General features: G+C 35.2%; 1 pseudogene; it reads right to left on the bottom strand.

Moving 5' to 3' along the window:
* Positions 1 to 6,373: 6,373 nt before the first annotated feature.
* On the bottom strand, positions 6,374 to 7,390 carry LOC102848458 (annotated as a pseudogene).
* Between the last annotated feature and the right edge of the window lie 4,023 nt (positions 7,391 to 11,413).

Here is an 11,413-nt window from a genome sequence, read left to right as displayed (position 1 = left end):
TCACGTATGTCAGCACATTTCTGTATTTATTATTTAATTCCTTGTTTATTGCCTTATTCTTTCAGTCTCAGTATTTCCAGTCAAGTTTTGTTCCTGCTTTCACAAAACTCAATCATCCTCAACCTTCTAACTTCAACTACAACAACATTTATCATTTCCTTACTTTATATCATCTATCCACTTTTGACTTTCCCCAACATATTCCTTTTTCATCTCTCCATGCACTTACAGATAATGATCTATCCTGTCCTTAATATAATGATTGGAGGAAAAAAGATTAGTAGAACGGTAAATGTAATTTAAAATATACTTTCCATTAGTATTCCCTGGCAATTACAGAAATGCACTATGGTCTAAGAGACAAGTGTAAATATGCCTAAAGAAGCATTCTCTCTCACCTGATATATTCTTCTTTATTTTCTTCTGTTACAAGAATATTTCCACCATTGGGCTTCAAATCATGACTCTTAATTTCACCTAGAATTTCCTTATCAACTGAGAAGTACATTTCCAAACCACATTCTTCAATATTGTTTTCTTTAACCCAGATGAGAGAATTGTAAAATTCTGGATCAATAGATTCTAAATCTTTGAGTCCAACTGGTTTGTTCAATATTCGCTTGTAGAATGGTAAAGAAAAACCCGTGTCTATGAACTTCCCATGGAAAAGAGCCTGTACAAAAAGAAAACATTAGCATTGGAGATAATTTTATGTAATTATACGCATGTTGTTGTTGACTGTCTTTGAGTCGAGCACGACTCATACTGCCCTTATGAACAAAAAGCCCCTCTACAATTACTGACATTTATCAAAGTTCACACAGTTTCCAGATGGATGTTATTTAGGAAGTAGATGCCACTCCTGCATATATTAATTATATTAACTCAACTTATGTAAAATGTTATGAGTTTTGCATCAAAAAATGTAGTAAATTCAATTACAGAAATGACTAATAAAGGAGAAAATTTCTAATGTAGTTCAAACAATACTTTAGCACTTATAAATCGGCAAAATAAATATTTAATTTCCAACTGTACTTACCATGGCAATAAATCTGCCAATAAAACGAAAATATTTCAGGTGATCTGGATTGATGTAAGAAGCAGGGTTTATCTGTAAGCAGTAGTTATCCTTCCATGCATATTCAAACAGGCAATACATTGGGTTCAACACCTCATGAGATAACAGAAAGAACCATTCTCTGAAATTAAAAGAAAACTTGAGGTAAAAAACTCTTCTAAGTAATTATGCTAACAAAAAAGAAGTGATTATGTTTCCAGGAATCTATAGTCTTCATCTGGCAAGTTTTCCTATTCCATTGTTATTTTACTGATTCTGTTTCAATCTACATCTTACAGAGATGACAATATTGACACTTCTTTCTCTTATATTGCAAAGAGTCTAAGATTTTAAATGCATCATTATTTGAAGAACCACTAAAAGATGTTTCAAATTACAATTGTAAGATATAATCCAACTTAATACATAGGCAAGTTTTAAAAGTCACTACCAACCTACATGATTACAGGAGCTGACATAAGTCTAATATTAATCCACATTTTACTAAGCCCTATAGAAATCCTCAGGTGCTAATGTCACCAAGACTTTACTGAACATAAAAATCCTTCTACTATAACAGCAATAAAACCACTAAATCATTACAAAAATTTTTCTAATTTAAATGTGATAAAAATATCAACTGATAATGACCAAAAGATTATGGTTTCTAACTATTCAATGTGTATGGTAATCCATGAGGCAGATCTCATTTTGAGTGATACATACAAAGTTTGTGTCCGAGATCTCTTTTCCTGTTAATTCATGGACTAAGATAACTATTTTATGAGGAAGAAAGTAACTATTTTCCTAGGATTATTCCAATATAATTTCAAAAAATTTCATTTGAATTTTTAAACACTACAACAGAAACAATATTACCCAGCACAAAAAAACGCAGGCCCTCAACCAAGCTATATTAATGAATAATATTTCTAATCTTGACAACAATCTCAAGTAGATAACACTATCCTTATAGATGAAGAAATATGCTTATAATGATAGTGAAACCAAATGTAAAAAGGATCCAAATCTAGTCTTGATTGCAACATCCTTGCCTTTCTACACTGCCATATTTTAAAGCTGTCAGACTGAAACTTATGGAAAAAGCACGGCAATTTTCTTGCTTGAACCTATCTTCCAGAGTTTTTGTTAGAAACTCTAGTATCAAGAAAGCAGAATTAAGACCTCAAAGTCCTATTTTATATAACTCTTTAGGACACACATAATAAACAGAGTTAGAAGTTTAAAGACTATTTGGATCAGTGATCCGTGTGGCCCTGGGTGCTTTGTGGAAAGGACACACAGGATGAAGTGAACACTGGCTTATGGTTAGACGCAAAGCTTCCATCTAGATTCCACAACTGAGTTGTGTACCTTTAATCAGTCCCTAGATTTCTTCAGATCCTATTTTAAAAGTTGACCTTGAACAATCAATTACTGATGTATGTAAAATCCCTTAAAGGGATAGTGCTGAATTAACTTCTGTAGCTGCTGCATAATTAAGGTACAATGATTTGCTACTTTTCTTTTTTTTTTTTTTAAATATGAGACTGGGAGAAAAATACTTGCAAGCAAAGTATAATGATACCTTTGGAAGAAAGGAACTAAGTTCTGAGTATTCATATTATCACTACCTTGCTACACCTCCATAATCTAAACCTTCTTCTCCTGGAAAAATCACCCACAAACGTCTTCGTAGATCTTGGGGGCTGAAGCTCATTATCTGTAAAACAATAAAGTAAAAGAATCTGTAAAAGCAGTTAATGAACCACCCTCATAATTCTAGATTTGAAATTGCCTGCATTATAAAAACAGAACAGTTGCCCTTATGATAGAGTATTTTTAGTCTAGTCCATATTACATAGATAGAAATTATGCTACAGTACACTTTCTAATATTTTATTATAAAATTATATCTATAAACACACAACACATCAATATTTTGAATTACTTTATACATGTATTTTTACTGAATTATGAGGTTGATTATCTCAATTTTTAAAGCACAGAGAAACTGAGCTTAGACCATTTAGGGAGGTTTCTGTTTCACAGAGAAAGAGTACACATAATAGGCCACTAGCTTATCAAGATATGAAATTCAACAGTTGCAGAGAAAAATTCAAATAATGCGGAAAATTCATTCTCAGTGGAAATTTAACCAATAGCAACCAAACATACTAAAACTTTGTTCAACTAAAGGTGACTAATAGAATCATCTCCATATTTGAATAATAATTCTATCAATGAGCTACAATGGAAAGACTAGCGTGTCTTCCTATATGTAAAATTACTTAATCCTGTACATCAAGGTTCATAACAGCATTATTCACCATTTCAAAAACATGGAAACCGGCCATATGTCCACCCACAACTGAATAGAATGAAAAATTGTGGTACATTAACACAATCAAAAACAATGCAGCACTCAGGGGAAACAATTTTTAAAAATATTACATAATCGGGGAGACACTGCAGAGCATTATGCTGAATTATTACTCGGGCTCATCAGGACAAATACTGCATAAGACAATTATTCCAAAAATAGAAGGGTAACTAGTAAAACATCTATGGGTTCCAAAGGAAGGAAGGAGTGGCAGTGGAGGGGTGAGGATGGGTAGGGGTGAAAACACAGGATTGCATAGCTTGGTGTGTGGGAGGGAATTTAGGAAATGGGAAAGATCCAGGAGGGACCTGAGAATACTGGGTAATGATGGGCAAGGTCCAATAGTGCCTGATTTTATAAAACATAATGCAGTGGAATAATTGTATGAAACATAATATGAATGAAAAATAGTGTGAAACATAATGTATACAATCTTTATAATTAAACCAATATAATTTTTTATTAAAAGAGGAGGGGAAAACTTTATCATGAAAGTTAGGTTTGTAGGACACTTGCAAATTATTGTTGTTACTAGGTTCTATCAAGTATGACTCATAGCGACCTTATGAATGAAGGATCTGAACTTTGTTCTGTCCTATGCCATCTATACACTTCCTGACACACATGAACCAATTGAAGTCACCATGTCAATTCAGGTATTCAAGGGTCTTCCTTTCCTCTGCTGTCCCTCCCAGCATCATGTCTGTCTTCAAGAAAAGCCCAAATTACGTGAGGTGAAGCCTCATCATTCTTGCCTCTAAAGACCACTGTGGCTGTACCCTTTCCAAGACATATGTGTCTGTTCTTCTGGCTGTCCATGGGATTTTCAGTGCTCTCCTCCACCACCACAACTCAAAGGCATCAATAATTCTTCCTTCATCCTTATTCATAGTCCAGCTCTCAGATGCATAGCAAGTGATCAGAAAGACTATGTCCTGAATCCAATGCACCTTCGTCCTCAAACTGACATCATGACTCCTAAAAAAAATTTAGAGAAGTCCCTAACTGCAGATTTTCTCAGTACAATGCACCTCCTTATTTCATGACTGCTGATACCTAGGCTGCTAACTGTGAATCCAAGCAAGATAAAGCTGTTAACAGTTTCAATCTTCTCTTCATCTATGTTGACTATTGGTCCAGTGGTAAGAATCCTTATTTCTTGACACTGAGATACAATCCATACTGAAGGATGCATTCCTTGATCTTCTGCACATTTAAATATCTACCTTTATGCCAGGACTCTTTCAGTTCCCCACAAAAACAGAGAAGTCATTTTCATAAATGAACATCTCAGTCAAATAAGAAAATTCCTGGTCTAATAAAAAAAAAAACAAAAACAACACAAAACCCAAAACATGCTTATGATATTCAAAGAACACTTAAGGCTAGGTATCACAGATGAAAAAGGAAAAATTGTCAATGTTAAACATATTTTAAATAGTGTTAATAAAAGAAACACCTACTACTCAGAGACATTTTATCAATAGAAGCATGAGTGGCATCCACTTCCTAAATAACATGCCTCTGGAAACTATGAACTTTGAGAAACGATTGTTATTGAAAGGTTTTAGGTCTTTTGCTTGTAGGGTCACTATTAGTCGTGCTTGACTCCACAGCAATAAACAACATCATCATGAAGAAAATCAGATGCAATATGCTTGTCACTCGTCCAAAGCAACAGAATTTTTGCGTTAAGCTTTTTATTTCACATTTGACTAATGGATATTAAATGTAATGTGATATTTTAAAACAACTGTTTTAGAACCACTGACATTTCTGTGAAAAGTCTTTGGATTTTTTTGAAAAAAAATTTTTAACTGTGATTTTAATGGAAGTTTACAGAAAAGTTGGAATTTTCCAATCATTCATTGTTGGACATTTTTCTCCCTACTTCCTACCTCCAAGTTAACTTATAAAAAATTTCTTCAGCCACTCCACTTTGCTATATGCACCTCTTATTTTGGACTGTTGTCATATATATAATACCTAATCATATATTCCTTTTAAACACTTATTTCCTTCATCTGTTCCAATGCAGTGTTATTTATCCTCTTTTCTTAGTTTCCCCCCACCTCGTACGTCAGTTCCTGTTTCATAACAGTGGCATTACAGTATTTGTCCTTTTGTGATTCATATATTTCATTCAGCATTAATGTCCTCCAGGTTCACTCATGTTGTGTAATTTATTATTAATTCCTTGTTTTTCAGCGCTGCGTAGCATTCCTCTGTGTGAATATACTGTCATTTTTCTATCTATTCATTTGTTGATGGGCACTTGGGTTGCTTCCATCTCTTTCCTATTATGAATAACCCACCAATAAACATGGGTGTGTGCGTATCTGTTTCAGTGACAGCTCTTAGGGTGAAAGTCTTTGGATTTTAGAAGGCAAAAGATACAGGTAAACAAGTAACTAAAGACAAAATAGATAAACAAGATATTATCAAAGTTTAAAAATTTAATTGTCAAAGGACTTTATCAAGAAAGTAGAGACAACTGACAAATGCAAAGTTTAGAAAATATTCTTTCTGATATTTAATATTTGAGACTGTATAAAAAATTCTAATTAAACAACAAAAATTAACTCAGTTAACATTGGGACAAAAGACTTAGATATTTCACCAGGCTAACAAGCACCAGAAACAATATCACAGAACAATACATAATACAAAAAACAGGGTCAGAAAATACATAAACACATACAAAGATACATGTGTGTGTGAATATATATATAAATACACATAAAAGAGAAGTTGTCCTCTGATCCCACCCAGCAAAAACCATGCACAAACCCAAGGGGTATGTGGAGGGGAGGGGCCTGGCCCCAAGTTATTGGTTGGGATGGTGCAATCCTGTCAGCCACAAGCCAAAGTCAGCAGGGGGCTGGACCAAAGTGTCAAGTAGGCTACATGCAGCCTCCTAGCTGCAGACCCTAAAACAAGCATGTGCCATAGACAAAGGTCTGTCTGATGCCCTCAAAGTAGTACCACTGCCAGCCCTGCCACATCCGCTCTTCCTCAGGAGCTGGGATGCCATGCCCTTCCATGCACAGCTCAGTCGCTCTATTCTTCTCAGTGAAAGACAAGGTGATGGTGGCAAAGTGCCCCTCTGGCCAAGATTTAAACTTCCACTTCATTGCAATGTTTCTCCGGAACCAGATCAGTGAACTCCCCAGTGACGTTGCCATCAACCATGTGGAACTTCCCACCTTTTTCTGTGTCTAACATTGCAGGTGCATGGGTGAAGACCTCGACCAGCTCCTCTGTGGTAAACACGCTATAGAGCTCCTCCAGTGACGTCAGGAAGGTTTCTTTAAGACCAATCTTACAGGTGGGGATTCTGACACCAACAGGCTTGCCCTGGGTTTTCGAAGCAGCAGACTCACTAGCCTTCCGCTCCTCAGCTTTCAGTGCTGGCTGCCTGGTGGGATCTACTGATTCTCCATTCATCGTAGGCAAGATCATGCCCTGGGTGAATTCTGTTTTGAGGGTGCTGATGTAAATTCCCATTGCTTCTCTTAGAAGTTTCCCCCCTTCTTCTTTCATTAAGCCCACGAGATTTGTATCAGGCTCATCTTTGGCAAGGCTCACACTAATCTTCACTTCATCCACACTGTTTTCATCAGACAAGTTGAGGATCTCCTCATGTCACTTGTATTGCACTCCTGACTTAGATGTACCTGTCCAGTTTAGCTTGATTCTCCATTCATAAAAGAAGATAAGTTTGCCTTTTTGGTTGTCGATGGATGCTTTTCCATCAAGCTTACTCACTTCTGTCACTTTGCACTTGCCTTCCTTATTTTGCACTCGCAGTGCCAAGAAAAGGGTTTTCAGCTTATCTGTGGACCAATTGAAGCATCCCTCTCGGTCCAATGCCAGTTGCTGATGTTGGTGGCATCAGCCCTCTCCTCTACGATCCAGTGTGGGTCGCCTTCACCCGCCTTGGCCATGGGTCCCCTGATCATGCCACCATAGACTCCCGAGCACCACAGCCACAGCCTCAGGACCACCTGGTCCCAGCCGCCCGGCAGTACCTGGAAACTACTAGAAGCGGCTGTACAAGTTCCTGGCTTGCTTTTCCCTCCACACCTCCCCTCTCCCCAATTATTTTTTATATACTGAATGACTATGGGAATGTTTCTTCTTTTCATATGTTTGGAAATAATTTAAGTAGAATTAGTAATAGTCCATCTTTGATTATCTGGTAGAATTTAGCAATGAAACCATTTGGAAAAGATGAATATTCTCAAGTCATCTGTTTATGAGTGAATATTTGAAACACAATGTGAACGTAGCAATGTATGAAATGCAATGTATATGAATGATACATATACATATACAGAGTGTATATGAATCTTGAATACAAACCACTATAAAATAAAAATAAACTGGGAGGGTGGGGGAAAAAGAAATGAAAGTGTAAAATTTCCACATAATTCAGCAACTCAATTACTAAGATTCAAGAAATTGAAAGCAGGACTTCAAACACTGGTTCTTGTAATTAATATTCATTAGAGCACTAGTCACTCAAGCCAAAAGGTAGGGGGGAAAACTGGCAATGTCCAACAAATAAATAAACAAAAAGTGTTAAAGACATACAATGAAATATTACTCTAGAGATTCAAAAGAAATGAATCTTCAAAATATTACATTAAACTACTTAATCATCACAAAAGGACAAATATTGGTTAATTCTACTTCTATAGAGACCAAAGATCCTGAGTGGTTATGAATAGCAGCCATGTAACCTTTTTATTGAAAACTTTTTTTCTTATATTTGCTACTGAAGGACCAATTTTATCAAGTTTTCTATTTTTCCTATATTTCTTCTATCAGTCATAGTCCAAGAAATTATCCCACTAAAAACATTGAAAATTAAGTGACTGAAGGAAATGGAAGGATAAGCAAGGATGAAGGGAGGGGATGGTCTGGCAGACTTAGAGGAAGGGAAAAATTAATAATTGTCTAACTCGACTCATTCAGGATTCAATAGCTGTCAAAAGGTTATCTGTTCCTACTTAGCAAAATGCGAACAAGTTTTTCTTAGAATATTAATAATTAAGATTTTAATAGGATTGAGAAAAATTTTCTTTGAAAATTGTCTATGAAAGCAAGTAGTCAGTTACTATCAAATACCTCAGATAATTTCTTTTCCGTTTTTATTCAGTTTGGCTTTAAAAAGCTTACCTAAATTACGCTGAGTGGCCTATCTCATTCTCATAAGAACAAATACTACATAAAACCATTATAGTAAACATAAACACAATGCGGGAAAAACTCCAACACAATGTATTTAAATAATTACACAAAATACAATGTGAAAGAAGGAATGTGTAAAATACTACATATACAAATTTTATATACAAACCACTATTAAATAGAAAAAAGCACTTAGCCAAAAGAATACAGAGATTCATTAATAATTAGCACTATGAAAATAAGAAAATAGTGCTGAAATTAAACAATAACTACTTCAACACTTTGCCATAAAGCATACTCTGAGATGTTTTTAAAAATAGTAATTTTAATTCTCTCTACACAAAGACCATTCAATACATTTACTTGCAGTTGGTTGTTAATGATATCTACAAAGTAAATTAAAGTCCAGAGAATGAATGAAAAAAGTATTCCACTATTTATTGAGAAAAATAGTTCTTAAAAACATAACTTTTAGGAAGAGCTGGTGGTCTAGTGGCAAGAAGCTGTACTGCAATCCCAAAGGTATGCAGTTCAAATACACCAGATGCTCTGCTGGAGAAGGAAGGATAATCTCCTCCAGTACCAGTCAGATCCGGTTTGATGGTACACACACACACAAAATAATTAAAAAAAAAATTAAAAAAAATTAAAAAACCATGTTGTTGTTGTTGTTATGTGCCGTCGAGTCGTTTGCAACTCATAGCGACCCTATGTACAACAGCCCTAAACCCTGCTCTATCCTGTGCCAATCGCACTGCCTCTGACACACCCATCCTGATTACCCCACTGAATCAATCCATCTCATACAGGGTCTTCCCCTCTTGCGCCGTCCCTCCACCCTCCCACACATGATGTAACTTTTTAAAAACTATTGACCCAATTATTTCCCTACTTATATTTTTAATTACAAAAATAATATATACTTATTTAAAAAAAAACGCAAATAATATAAACTATAAAAAACTAAATATCTTTGCCTTTCTGCTCATTCAACTTTATTTGCACAAGTATTTCCAAATACCTATTGAGTTCAACTTCTCATTTGAATATATATGTCAAATGAAACCATTTAGGAGTGGAATCCTGAAACTCATTAACAAACATATACATACACATGTCTGTGAAACATTATATTGCATGTTCCTATAGACTTGGTGGCCTAGTGTAAGAACTTGGCTCCAAATCCAAAGGAACACAGTTTTTTTGGTTTTTTGTTTGTTTGTTTGTTTTTTAATTTTGTGTGCGTGTACTGTCAAATCAGATCTGACTGGTACAGGAGGATATTGCACCTCCTTCTCCGGCAGAGAGGAACACAGTTTCAATTCATCAACTGTCTGTGGGAGAAGGATGGGCAATCTACTCTCAGGCAATTTACTGCCTCTGAAAGCTGAGGGTCAGCTGTGTCTATTTCAACTCTTGGCACACAACAATAATACAAAGTTGCCGGCAATAAAAAGACTGGATTTAAAACATTAAAGACTAACGAAAGCTCTGGTAGCCTACTGGCAAGAAATTACACTGCAATCCCAGAGGCAAACGGTCCAAATCCACCAGATGCTCGGCTAGAGAAGGAGGGGCAATCTTCTCCTGTACCAGTCAGATCCAATTTGATGGTACACACACACAAAATAGTAAAGTCAAATTTAAAAAAAATGAAACAAAATAAAACAAAAACTTCAAAGACTTAAAAGAAAAGTAGGAACAGTTTAGAATAAACTGCTAGCTATTGATTCTATGAAACAGTACCTGCTGAAAGGAATCCTCAAACAATGTTTTTCTTGTCACTGTAATCTTTATATGCTGAGGCATGGCCAATTGCTGGAACACAAAAATAATGTAAGTGAGCTATCTCCATTAAAATAGAAAGGTTTATTTACCTTTACACACAGGAAAACAAGTAACTATTAATGTGAATTTATATCCAATAATTAGGAGCACATTTATGAACATGGTAACTGTAGATCATTCAAAACTAGTTCAAATTCTTCTTATTTTCATGGGTTTAATTACAATACTTTGACATGAGAAGTCACCACATTTAGATTAGTACATTTAATTTATTTAGAATTCAGAGAAATCGATCATTCTATTAAGGTATATACCTCAAAAAACACTTGATCACACATAGAAAAAAATAATATAAATATATAGGTCATAGCCAAGATACTACTTCTTCTTTGTACCACAATAGAGATGAAAGTGGAGGGCCGGGCAGTACTCCCCACATGACATTTACAAATGGATTTGCTGAGCCAAATACAACTCAGTGGTAGTGAGAGAGATAAAAAAGTACTTGTTACCATTTAGAAACCTGAAAATGTTCTAACTTATGCCTGAAGATCTTTTACAATCTGTAAATAAAGAGTACCATAGAAAAAGTAGTTGTGTTTTCTCTTAACTATATTTTTATTTGTTTTTATACAAATGATTTAAAATTTATTTGGTTTCAATTATTCCAGTTATTCCATGGGCTAACTACTTTCAAGATCACTGTATAATAAAAAATTCATAACAAATGATGAAGAGCAAATATCCACTGCCAATACTAACCTGACACCAGAATCGGAAATACTGAACCTTTGCCTTGAAGTCTCGAACATAGGCTATCTGGGGTCCATTGTCTCTGAGGAAAAACAATGGTGAACAGGACATATGTAATTGCTCATCAGAGATAATACTGAAGAAAGCACACGCACACACTTTCCTCAGTGCGTACAGGAAATATAAAAATATCCTAAGCATAATATCCCTGAGACAAAGAACTTTAGATAAAA

This window comes from Elephantulus edwardii, unplaced genomic scaffold (assembly GCF_000299155.1).
Source record: "Elephantulus edwardii isolate Elephantulus edwardi_28Jun2011 unplaced genomic scaffold, EleEdw1.0 scaffold00015, whole genome shotgun sequence".
Lineage (NCBI taxonomy): Eukaryota > Metazoa > Chordata > Mammalia > Macroscelidea > Macroscelididae > Elephantulus > Elephantulus edwardii.
This window is presented reverse-complemented; position numbering and strand designations above follow the sequence as displayed.